Source organism: Culex quinquefasciatus, chromosome 3 (assembly GCF_015732765.1).
Source record: "Culex quinquefasciatus strain JHB chromosome 3, VPISU_Cqui_1.0_pri_paternal, whole genome shotgun sequence".
Lineage (NCBI taxonomy): Eukaryota > Metazoa > Arthropoda > Insecta > Diptera > Culicidae > Culex > Culex quinquefasciatus.
This window is the reverse complement of record NC_051863.1, coordinates 103232334-103245825: the sequence shown is the minus strand read 5'-3', so window position 1 is coordinate 103245825 and position 13492 is coordinate 103232334. Positions and strand designations below refer to the sequence as shown.

General features: G+C 39.2%; 1 pseudogene; it reads right to left on the bottom strand.

The window, feature by feature from the left end:
- Positions 1–8293: 8293 nt before the first annotated feature.
- On the bottom strand, positions 8294–8926 carry LOC119769174 (annotated as a pseudogene).
- Positions 8927–13492: the final 4566 nt, after the last annotated feature.

The window sequence follows — 13492 nt, the reverse complement described above, 5'->3', positions numbered from 1 at the left end:
TGAACATTTCCAATATTCTACTACCGCCATATTGGACGCCATCTTGGATTACACATTCCCTGTGTACTTTAGAGTATTTTTGAGGTCATATTCGAGCTCAGCGACCCCAAATTAGTTAAACTTGAGATGCTGATTGCTTGCGAAACTTCTGTATAAACATTTCCAATATTCTACTACCGCCATATTGGACGCCATCTTGGATTACACATTCCCTGTGTACTTTAGAGTATTTTTGAGGTCATATTCGAGCTCAGCGACCCCAAATTAGTTAAACTTGAGATGCTGATTGCTTGCTAAACTTCTGTATAAACATTTCCAATATTCTACTACCGCCATATTGGACGCCATCTTGGATTACACATTCCCTGTGTACTTTGGAGTATTTATTGTTTATTGTTTATTCGTCAAGCTTATGTAGACTACTTACAATTTTCTTACATACTAGATATTGTTTCTATTGTATAGATTTTTTCGTAGTTCCGGTTTAGACATGTCGAAATGTATGTACTGTGAATTTTCATTAAAAGCGCATCATTTGATTTAATGGCGAATTTTTTAAATAATTTGTCGTGTATGCAGTTATTCTAAAAAGTGGTGAATGTCTAAGAGTACGGCTTGGTTCATGAATACTATTGCGTATTTCTGACAATAATGCTGCTGACTGTATGCGTTGAGAAATAATGTCGTTGATGAAAGAGAGCATGGCAAATTTACGACGTTCTTGTAATGATTGTATGTTTATGAGCATGCAGCGTGCTTCATACGATGGGAGAGGAAATGCAGTCCAGTTAAGTTTACGTAGTGCGTACAGTAAGAATTGTTTTTGGACAGATTCTTGAGGTCATATTCGAGCTCAGCGACCCCAAATTAGTTAAACTTGAGATGTTGATTGCTTGCGAAACTTCTGTATAAACATTTCCAATATTCTACTACCGCCATATTGGACGCCATCTTAGATTACACATTCCCTGTATACTTTAGAGTATTTTTGAGGTCATATTCGAGCTCAGCGACCCCAAATTAGTTAAACTTGAGATGCTGATTGCTTGCTAAACTTCTTTATGAACATTTCCAATATTCTACTACCGCCATATTGGACGCCATCTTGGATTACACATTCCCTGTGTACTTTAGAGTATTTTTGAGGTCATATTCGAGCTCAGCGACCCCAAATTAGTTAAACTTGAGATGTTGATTGCTTGCGAAACTTCTGTATAAACATTTCCAATATTCTACTACCGCCATATTGGACGCCATCTTGGATTACACATTCCCTGTGTACTTTGGAGTATTTTTGAGGTCATATTCGAGCTCAGCGACCCCAAATTAGTTAAACTTGAGATGCTGATTGCTTGCTAAACTTCTTTATGAACATTTCCAATATTCTACTACCGCCATATTGGACGCCATCTTGGATTACACATTCCCTGTGTACTTTAGAGTATTTTTGAGGTCATATTCGAGCTCAGCGACCCCAAATTAGTTAAACTTGAGATGCTGATTGCTTGCGAAACTTCTGTATAAACATTTCCAATATTCTACTACCGCCATATTGGACGCCATCTTGGATTACACATTCCCTGTGTACTTTAGAGTATTTTTGAGGTCATATTCGAGCTCAGCGACCCCAAATTAGTTAAACTTGAGATGCTGATTGCTTGCTAAACTTCTGTATAAACATTTCCAATATTCTACTACCGCCATATTGGACGCCATCTTGGATTACACATTCCCTGTGTACTTTAGAGTATTTTTGAGGTCATATTCGAGCTCAGCGACCCCAAATTAGTTAAACTTGAGATGCTGATTGCTTGCGAAACTTCTGTATAAACATTTCCAATATTCTACTACCGCCATATTGGACGCCATCTTGGATTACACATTCCCTGTGTACTTTAGAGTATTTTTGAGGTCATATTCGAGCTCAGCGACCCCAAATTAGTTAAACTTGAGATGCTGATTGCTTGCTAAACTTCTGTATAAACATTTCCAATATTCTACTACCGCCATATTGGACGCCATCTTGGATTACACATTCCCTGTGTACTCTAGAGTATTTTTGAGGTCATATTCGAGCTCAGCGACCCCAAATTAGTTAAACTTGAGATGTTGATTGCTTGCGAAACTTCTGTATAAACATTTCCAATATTCTACTACCGCCATATTGGACGCCATCTTGGATTACACATTCCTGTGTACTTTGGAGTATTTTGAGGTCATATTCGAGCTCAGCGACCCCAAATTAGTTAAACTTGAGATGCTGATTGCTTGCTAAACTTCTTTATGAACATTTCCAATATTCTACTACCGCCATATTGGACGCCATCTTGGATTACACATTCCCTGTGTACTTTAGAGTATTTTTGAGGTCATATTCGAGCTCAGCGACCCCAAATTAGTTAAACTTGAGATGCTGATTGCTTGCGAAACTTCTGTATAAACATTTCCAATATTCTACTACCGCCATATTGGACGCCATCTTGGATTACACATTCCCTGTGTTTTTTAGAGTATTTTTGAGGTCATATTCGAGCTCAGCGACCCCAAATTAGTTAAACTTGAGATGTTGATTGCTTGCGAAACTTCTGTATAAACATTTCCAATATTCTACTACCGCCATATTGGACGCCATCTTGGATTACACATTCCCTGTGTACTTTAGAGTATTTTTGAGGTCATATTCGAGCTCAGCGACCCCAAATTAGTTAAACTTGAGATGCTGATTGCTTGCTAAACTTCTTTATGAACATTTCCAATATTCTACTACCGCCATATTGGACGCCATCTTGGATTACACATTCCCTGTGTACTTTGGAGTATTTTTGAGGTCATATTCGAGCTCAGCGACCCCAAATTAGTTAAACTTGAGATGCTGATTGCTTGCGAAACTTCTGTATACACATTTCCAATATTCTACTACCGCCATATTGGACGCCATCTTAGATTACACATTCCCTGTGTACTTTAGAGTATTTTTGAGGTCATATTCGAGCTCAGCGACCCCAAATTAGTTAAACTTGAGATGCTGATTGCTTGCTAAACTTCTTTATGAACATTTCCAATATTCTACTACCGCCATATTGGACGCCATCTTGGATTACACATTCCCTGTGTACTTTAGAGTATTTTTGAGGTCATATTCGAGCTCAGCGACCCCAAATTAGTTAAACTTGAGATGTTGATTGCTTGCGAAACTTCTGTATAAACATTTCCAATATTCTACTACCGCCATATTGGACGCCATCTTGGATTACACATTCCCTGTGTACTTTGGAGTATTTTTGAGGTCATATTCGAGCTCAGCGACCCCAAATTAGTTAAACTTGAGATGCTGATTGCTTGCTAAACTTCTTTATGAACATTTCCAATATTCTACTACCGCCATATTGGACGCCATCTTGGATTACACATTCCCTGTGTACTTTAGAGTATTTTTGAGGTCATATTCGAGCTCAGCGACCCCAAATTAGTTAAACTTGAGATGCTGATTGCTTGCGAAACTTCTGTATAAACATTTCCAATATTCTACTACCGCCATATTGGACGCCATCTTGGATTACACATTCCCTGTGTACTTTAGAGTATTTTTGAGGTCATATTCGAGCTCAGCGACCCCAAATTAGTTAAACTTGAGATGCTGATTGCTTGCTAAACTTCTGTATAAACATTTCCAATATTCTACTACCGCCATATTGGACGCCATCTTGGATTACACATTCCCTGTGTACTTTGGAGTATTTTTGAGGTCATATTCGAGCTCAGCGACCCCAAATTAGTTAAACTTGAGATGTTGATTGCTTGCGAAACTTCTGTATAAACATTTCCAATATTCTACTACCGCCATATTGGACGCCATCTTAGATTACACATTCCCTGTGTACTTTAGAGTATTTTTGAGGTCATATTCGAGCTCAGCGACCCCAAATTAGTTAAACTTGAGATGCTGATTGCTTGCTAAACTTCTTTATGAACATTTCCAATATTCTACTACCGCCATATTGGACGCCATCTTGGATTACACATTCCCTGTGTACTTTAGAGTATTTTTGAGGTCATATTCGAGCTCAGCGACCCCAAATTAGTTAAACTTGTGATGTTGATTGCTTGCGAAACTTCTGTATAAACATTTCCAATATTCTACTACCGCCATATTGGACGCCATCTTGGATTACACATTCCCTGTGTACTTTGGATTATTTTTGAGGTCATATTCGAGCTCAGCGACCCCAAATTAGTTAAACTTGAGATGCTGATTGCTTGCTAAACTTCTTTATGAACATTTCCAATATTCTACTACCGCCATATTGGACGCCATCTTGGATTACACATTCCCTGTGTACTTTAGAGTATTTTGAGGTCATATTCGAGCTCAGCGACCCCAAATTAGTTAAACTTGAGATGCTGATTGCTTGCGAAACTTCTGTATAAACATTTCCAATATTCTACTACCGCCATATTGGACGCCATCTTGGATTACACATTCCCTGTGTACTTTAGAGTATTTTTGAGGTCATATTCGAGCTCAGCGACCCCAAATTAGTTAAACTTGAGATGCTGATTGCTTGCTAAACTTCTGTATAAACATTTCCAATATTCTACTACCGCCATATTGGACGCCATCTTGGATTACACATTCCCTGTGTACTTTAGAGTATTTTTGAGGTCATATTCGAGCTCAGCGACCCCAAATTAGTTAAACTTGAGATGCTGATTGCTTGCGAAACTTCTGTATAAACATTTCCAATATTCTACTACCGCCATATTGGACGCCATCTTGGATTACACATTCCCTGTGTACTTTAGAGTATTTTTGAGGTCATATTCGAGCTCAGCGACCCCAAATTAGTTAAACTTGAGATGCTGATTGCTTGCTAAACTTCTGTATAAACATTTCCAATATTCTACTACCGCCATATTGGACGCCATCTTGGATTACACATTCCCTGTGTACTTTAGAGTATTTTTGAGGTCATATTCGAGCTCAGCGACCCCAAATTAGTTAAACTTGAGATGTTGATTGCTTGCGAAACTTCTGTATAAACATTTCCAATATTCTACTACCGCCATATTGGACGCCATCTTGGATTACACATTCCCTGTGTACTTTGGAGTATTTTTGAGGTCATATTCGAGCTCAGCGACCCCAAATTAGTTAAACTTGAGATGCTGATTGCTTGCTAAACTTCTTTATGAACATTTCCAATATTCTACTACCGCCATATTGGACGCCATCTTGGATTACACATTCCCTGTGTACTTTAGAGTATTTTTGAGGTCATATTCGAGCTCAGCGACCCCAAATTAGTTAAACTTGAGATGCTGATTGCTTGCGAAACTTCTGTATAAACATTTCCAATATTCTACTACCGCCATATTGGACGCCATCTTGGATTACACATTCCCTGTGTACTTTAGAGTATTTTTGAGGTCATATTCGAGCTCAGCGACCCCAAATTAGTTAAACTTGAGATGTTGATTGCTTGCGAAACATCTGTATAAACATTTCAATATTCTACTACCGCCATATTGGACGCCATCTTGGATTACACATTCCCTGTGTACTTTGGAGTATTTTTGAGGTCATATTCGAGCTCAGCGACCCCAAATTAGTTAAACTTGAGATGCTGATTGCTTGCTAAACTTCTTTATGAACATTTCCAATATTCTACTACCGCCATATTGGACGCCATCTTGGATTACACATTCCCTGTGTACTTTAGAGTATTTTTGAGGTCATATTCGAGCTCAGCGACCCCAAATTAGTTAAACTTGAGATGCTGATTGCTTGCTAAACTTCTTTATGAACATTTCCAATATTCTACTACCGCCATATTGGACGCCATCTTGGATTACACATTCCCTGTGTACTTTGGAGTATTTTTGAGGTCATATTCGAGCTCAGCGACCCCAAATTAGTTAAACTTGAGATGCTGATTGCTTGCTAAACTTCTTTATGAACATTTCCAATATTCTACTACCGCCATATTGGACGCCATCTTGGATTACACATTCCCTGTGTACTTTAGAGTATTTTTGAGGTCATATTCGAGCTCAGCGACCCCAAATTAGTTAAACTTGAGATGCTGATTGCTTGCGAAACTTCTGTATAAACATTTCCAATATTCTACTACCGCCATATTGGACGCCATCTTGGATTACACATTCCCTGTGTACTTTAGAGTATTTTGAGGTCATATTCGAGCTCAGCGACCCCAAATTAGTTAAACTTGAGATGCTGATTGCTTGCTAAACTTCTGTATAAACATTTCCAATATTCTACTACCGCCATATTGGACGCCATCTTGGATTACACATTCCCTGTGTACTTTAGAGTATTTTTGAGGTCATATTCGAGCTCAGCGACCCCAAATTAGTTAAACTTGAGATGTTGATTGCTTGCGAAACTTCTGTATAAACATTTCCAATATTCTACTACCGCCATATTGGACGCCATCTTGGATTACACATTCCCTGTGTACTTTGGAGTATTTTTGAGGTCATATTCGAGCTCAGCGACCCCAAATTAGTTAAACTTGAGATGCTGATTGCTTGCTAAACTTCTTTATGAACATTTCCAATATTCTACTACCGCCATATTGGACGCCATCTTGGATTACACATTCCCTGTGTACTTTAGAGTATTTTTGAGGTCATATTCGAGCTCAGCGACCCCAAATTAGTTAAACTTGAGATGCTGATTGCTTGCGAAACTTCTGTATAAACATTTCCAATATTCTACTACCGCCATATTGGACGCCATCTTGGATTACACATTCCCTGTGTACTTTAGAGTATTTTTGAGGTCATATTCGAGCTCAGCGACCCCAAATTAGTTAAACTTGAGATGCTGATTGCTTGCTAAACTTCTGTATAAACATTTCCAATATTCTACTACCGCCATATTGGACGCCATCTTGGATTACACATTCCCTGTGTACTTTGGAGTATTTTTGAGGTCATATTCGAGCTCAGCGACCCCAAATTAGTTAAACTTGAGATGCTGATTGCTTGCGAAACTTCTGTGTAAACATTTCCAATATTCTACTACCGCCATATTGGACGCCATCTTGGATTACACATTCCCTGTGTACTTTGGAGTATTTTTGAGGTCATATTTGAGTTTAGCGACCCCAAATTAGTTAAACTTGAGATGCTGATTGCTTGCGAAACTTCTGTATACACATTTCCAATATTCTACTACCGCCATATTGAACGCCATCTTGGATTACACATTCCCTGTGTACTTTGGAGTATTTTTGAGGTCATATTCGAGCTCAGCGACCCCAAATTAGTTAAACTTGAGATGCTGATAACTTGCGAAACTTCTGTATAAACATTTCCAATATTCTACTACCGCCATATTGGACGCCATCTTGGATTACACATTCCCTGTGTACTTTGGAGTATTTTTGAGGTCATATTTGAGTTTAGCGACCCCAAATTAGTTAAACTTGAGATGCTGATTGCTTGCTAAACTTCTGTATAAACATTTCCAATATTCTACTACCGCCATATTGGACGCCATCTTGGATTACACATTCCCTGTGTACTTTAGAGTATTTTTGAGGTCATATTCGAGTTCAGTGACCCCAAATTAGTATAATTTGCTTCTTGATACCAACAATAAGCACCTGTTTTGAATTCGTGTCTTGCCTATAGTGTAAAACACACAGTCTGGCAGCACGGCACAGCAACGAGAGAGTTTTCGTCGCATTCGCCGCTCGCGCTGAGAGCGACAATAACGTAAACAAAAAAGCGAAAAAATCGGCCCGCCGGCCTGACCTCAAGCCTTAAATCCCACCAAGTCTTCACGTCTATGCTCGGTACACCGCTGCCACATTTCAACTATGCTTCCCAGTAGCAACAATCCCCTTCCGCCCCATCTGCAGCTGCCGATCATCCTATGGCTTGACGAGGACGACTTGCACCAGTTAGGCCGAAACTGTAACCATGCACCTCTCCAGCAGCAGCAAAAGCAGCCATCACAATCAAAACACGGCATTCGGCATCAACTCGATTTTGAATTTTCACTCCCTGCAAACGGAATCGGTGAAGCCCGCGAAAATTCCTCAAGTAGGAAGCATTGATAGGCCTAAGTGGACCGGTTTAGTAGTCCGGAACGCTCTGTTTGTTTTTAAATGGAAAAAAATCAATAAAATCACAACTTGAAGTGCGTACTCATGCGCTAACCTTTCATTTAGAATGTTGAAAGCATCATTTACTTAAAACTTAATCTAGGGCAAATCGGGACACATAGCCGATTTAGGATAATGGTTTTAGCAATTATTTTTTATCAGAGTCTATCAGAGTAGTCCCACGGTATAGCACTTGACCATCTGGTTAGCCAGACGACGGAGAGTTGTTCGTTGGCGAACGGTCGGTGGATTCTAGGGTACGGCACCAAATTGGTCTGGAACTCGATCAAAACGAGGCTTAAATATACGGTGACCAAGGACATGATTTGGCCAATCAGCTGGTTCAGATTGGTGTATGTCGGGTTGATGTCCAGTTGTACGGCTTAACGACGGCGGTCGCGACTTGCGAGACTGGGTCATAGCAAACTTCAGCATGAACTTCTTGCCGTTGTCGACGGTCAGACGCTCCATCGGCAGCGAGGTTAATCCAGATTCGGTGCCACCGAATGGAATGATTTTGAGATCAGAAAGCATTCCGGACCGGTGCACTGGCCGGCCAGCTTGCGGAGGCGGACCAGCACGACGTCGTTGTCGAAGGCATCCTCTTTGTCTGCAATCAGCTGCTCTGGTGGAACAGCTAATGGTTCGTTCCGGTGCCGACCGTGGTGACCTTATCCACAACAGTCGGTACCAGATATTGGAACACGACACGTGCGTGCTGGCACCGGTCTTGCTGGAGAAGTTGTCAACACCGGCGAGGCTATCAAACTTGCGGTCGTGTTGAACAACATGCTAGCGATGTGTTGCACCCTGACGAGGTCTCTACCCGTGACGATCTAGGGGGCTGGGTGAATGGCAAACTCCAGCTCGGACTTCTTGCCGTACTAGACCAACATGAGCTCAATCAGCAGCGAGGTGATTCCAGATTCGGTGCCTCCAAGGAACGGGTGGAAGATCAGGAAGCCCTGCTGGTGTAGCTGTCGTTTATAAGCGCTGTCCCTATTCAGACTGCAGTCCCGATTCACTCCAGTTGATGGTACTACCCCCATGGAATGGCGTGATAAATCGATTCTGCTCTAAACTACAAGTGGTTAAGAGCTTTACATTCAAAAATTGTTGGTGTATTCTTTTTTTTTCTGTTGCAATATTTGATTTTATGCAAAACATGATCATTATTTCATCTGTTGAAACGTAAAAAATGTTTATTGGATCATAAATGTTAATTTGAAGTACATTTTCAATAAATTTTATATACCATCCTGTAGAAGCGAGAACGGTATGACGTCATCACCGTAGGCATCGCGAATGTTGACACTTTTTTGCTTACTAATACTAAACCGAGGCGTTTTCAGCCGGACCTGTTAAATATACGGACATTGAGCGAAGCGGATAGCAAACGAAAACGGCGACGACGACAAAAGTCCAAGCAGAGAAACAGCGCGCGCGCTTGCAGGCAAACAGGCAGGCACGCAGGCGAGCAAGCTCGCGAGAGGATTTGAACCTGAGAGAGAGCACGTGCTTGTAAGAATTGGAAATAAACATCATTGTTAGGTAGCCCCTTACAGCTGGCCGCGCAAAAATGATCAGCTTTGGGGGGAAAATCTTAAAAATATGGGGTCTTCGGGAAAGTTGTTCTAAATTTAATGAAGGTTCTACATTTGAGAAATGGTAAGAATCGGATGATTATGGCGCCTTCAACAGGTATAAAAGTAAAACAGTTGTTTTTCTCCATACGTTTTGACGATTTTTCCCATACAAACTTTAAGCGATTGGAGGGACGGGTTCCCGTGGTCAGAATGAGGTTAAATTTGGAATTTAGCCTAGTGATGGGTCAATCTTTGATTTCAGGGGGTAGCCCCAAAAAAGTCCGGGTTTGGACCACCCTAATGATTACACTACTCATTTTTTTTCATTTAATCACACCACAGCTTCATAGTTTTCCTCTTCCTAGCGGTGTATTCATCACTTTCCGCTATCTGGTTTTCTCGAATGAAGGCAATCCTGATGCCTTCATATCTGGGGGGCCTATTTGGAGTTAAAATCCGGCCATTTTCCTGCAACGCAACACCATCGAAAACCTGTGACAAAAAAAAACATTATTTTGTTACTTATTTTCGCAAGGTTTCCCAAGAGGTGGAAGTTAAATTTCTTTCAGTAAGCGCATAAGACGGTTCCTTTAAATAATTTCACGAAAATCCTTGTAGAAGAACATAACCTAGGAAACTGGAGTTTTGCGGTTTTATTTCCGGATTGTCCGTTGAACTATTTCAGTCGCCTTAAAAATCTTTTATACTCTCCAGTTCCTGGGTGTTTTTTAGAGACATTTTTCACTTTTTCATCAACTTACCTTGTTTAAGAATAATGTGGCAAGAGGAATAAAAACGTCCGTCTTTACGAAAAACCTCCGAAAGAAAGAAAGATGACCGGTGAAAACACGATCAACTACGAGGAATGCGAAAATGACGTCATTTTCGACAGATATTTTTTCTGTTAGAACATTCTAGCAAAATTCTGACAGATTTCGCCCTGTAAGAATTTTCTAGCAAAATTCTAACAAAATTCTTACAGATTTCGCTCTGTGACCCAGTTAAATCAGTTATGAAGAAATAAAATTTAAATTAATTTAGCTGGTTAATAGGGTATTTCAACCATTTTTGACCCCCTAGTAGAGCCGATGCACATTTTTCACAAATTTTCAATATTTTAAGCCCCTTTTCATAACCCTTTGTACAAAACAATGAAAACAGTAGTCTTTTGGACAATTTTGACTATTTGTTTCATCAGTTTTTTTGTTTTTGAGCAGAAAAATAGCCATTTGAAAAAAAAGTATGTTTTGCCTGTTATGGACCCCCTTTTCCTATAGTGGACCCGGCTCCATAATCCGATTGTGGACCCAGGTCCACTATACACACAAAAAATATTTCCGAATGTTACATCATTTATGATGTAACCAAGGATGTAACACTTTTGCACGTCATTAAACATTTAAATTTAAGTGCAATTTGATGTAAATTTGAGACAAAATATACGTAAAAACATGATTTTACGTATGATTCAACAGTTTACGTCGAATGTCAAGTTTAAATCAACTGAGTTTACATGTGATTCATTTTTTCCGTGTCGAATAAATTCACATATTTTTTCTGTGTAGGCAAACTGTTATTTTTATACCAAATGGGTCATTCCATCTGAAGCGGAACAGCATTTGAAAATTACCCTCTTCGATCCTGCTCAAATTTGGCAGAGCTGTTGATACTATCAAAACATGCAAGAATCCCAAATTTCATCCAAATCGGACCACCCCCTCCATTTTTGTACCTCCCCAAAAAATCGACTTATTGGCGATTTTTGACCAAACCTCCTAGTTTCAAACGGCGATAGCTCAGGAACCACAAATCTTAGAAGGTCGGTCTTAAACTCAATTTTGAAGGAAATTGGACGTAGAATCCATTTCCGTGATCAAAATGTTGATTAATTTATTTTTTCTACCTGTATTGCGCAATTGAAAACTTTAAACGGTCGTATCTCAAAACACCCCAACTTATTTTTTTTATTTGACCTCGCCATCGTGTTCCCTGGCCAATTTTACATAAGAATCACTTATCGACAGAAATGAATATGTTTCGTTCCAGAGATATCGAATTTTCAAGTTGTGTGTTTTCGAGATTGCCTACATGAGCTTCATTCGCTGCATCTGCTAGAAAAACACAGGCGGGCTGATCAATAACTACTACCTGGTCATTTATTGAAATAATATTTCATCATAAATAATCTTTATCAAATTGGGCAAAAATTAACTCTATAACACTGTAGGAAACTGGAGTTTAATCGCTAATGTTTATCTGCTCAAAAAAATGAATTAAGTGAATTTCTATGTTAACCCACAGGACAGAGCAATAACGACACACAGTAAAGGGCAGAATTGGATTCCGACGGAGCGAGCAGGAAAATGCAATTAATCTTGTTAGTAACACTGAACAATAAGTGCACGATACATAATTGAGTAAAACATATGAATTAAAATGAATAAAATTTGTTGATACGTTGTACTCTAATGAAGGACGATCACAAGGAGTAGAAAAAGAATTTCTGGAAAGTACAAAACTGAAAAATGTAAGAAAATCACAAAGTTTGATCTGCTGCGAAGCGGCTAATTCTCCAAATTTAGTTGCGATGATTTCGACACCCTCCGAACAACAGTGTTTTTTTTCTTCTATCATTCTTGGATTCTTGGAACACAATACAACTGCTGTCCTCACGTATAAGTTTTTTTTTTATTAAATGTAACTTGACCAAAATCATCTTTAAATCAAATGGAGCTGGCTCACAATATAAAAATTGATTTAATATTATCAATATTTTGAACCATAAATCAGATTTGCCAAATTATGGTAAAGTGTCAATAATAAACTATAATAATAATAATAATAAAGCAGGTTTTGGGGTTTTTGCTGAATGACACTATTTTGCTACCGCCCATGATAAAGGCCCTAGTCATGGCCTAGGAGGTACTCTAAAACGGTTAGCAACACCGTCAACTGGGGCGAATTGGGACACATGGGGCGAATTGGGACAGCATTTTAACCATGTTAGAGCACAATATTTTGATTTTTCTGGTAGGTTTCAGATAGAACAGACTCAGACCAACAAAATGTCTTCACCCATTTCCAAATTTAAAACCTTTAAGTGCTCTAAACACTGCTGTCCCTATTCAGACTGTAGTCCCGATTCGCCCCAGATGACGGCACGTAAAAAACGGTGAATTCAAAATAACCCAATAAATATTCCTTTCACAAAAATAGATTGATCAAGGGGGAACAGTATCTAATTCCAGCGTTCCTCTAATGTTGCCATATCAGCGCTTTGGCATTCAATTACAGCCGTCAAGCGTTTTCAACTGAAATCGAGTGATAAATAGCTCAATAAGAAGTGAACAAGCAAGTTTCTATCGAAAGTTTTGCAAAATTTGTTGTTTAAATAGTGAAAATGAGCAAATTGGACGAAACTAGGAGCGAGGACTTAATTTGCCAAACATACGAGTATTTCCCCTATGAGCCATTTGAATAAATATTTGCGTAAAATTTAAAAAAAAAATTAAATCAATCATCTCCCAGAACACCAGGTAGCAGTTATTGATCAGCCCGCCTGTGTGCTTCTAGCAGATGCGGCAAATGAAGCTGATGTAGGTAATCTCGAAAACACAAAACTTTAAAATTCGATATCTCTGGAACGAAACATATTCATTTCTGTCGATAAGTGATTCTTATGTAAATTTGGCCGGGGAACATGATGGCGAGGTCAAATAAAAAAAATAAGTTGGGGTGTTTTGAGATACGACCGTTTAAAGTTTTCAATTG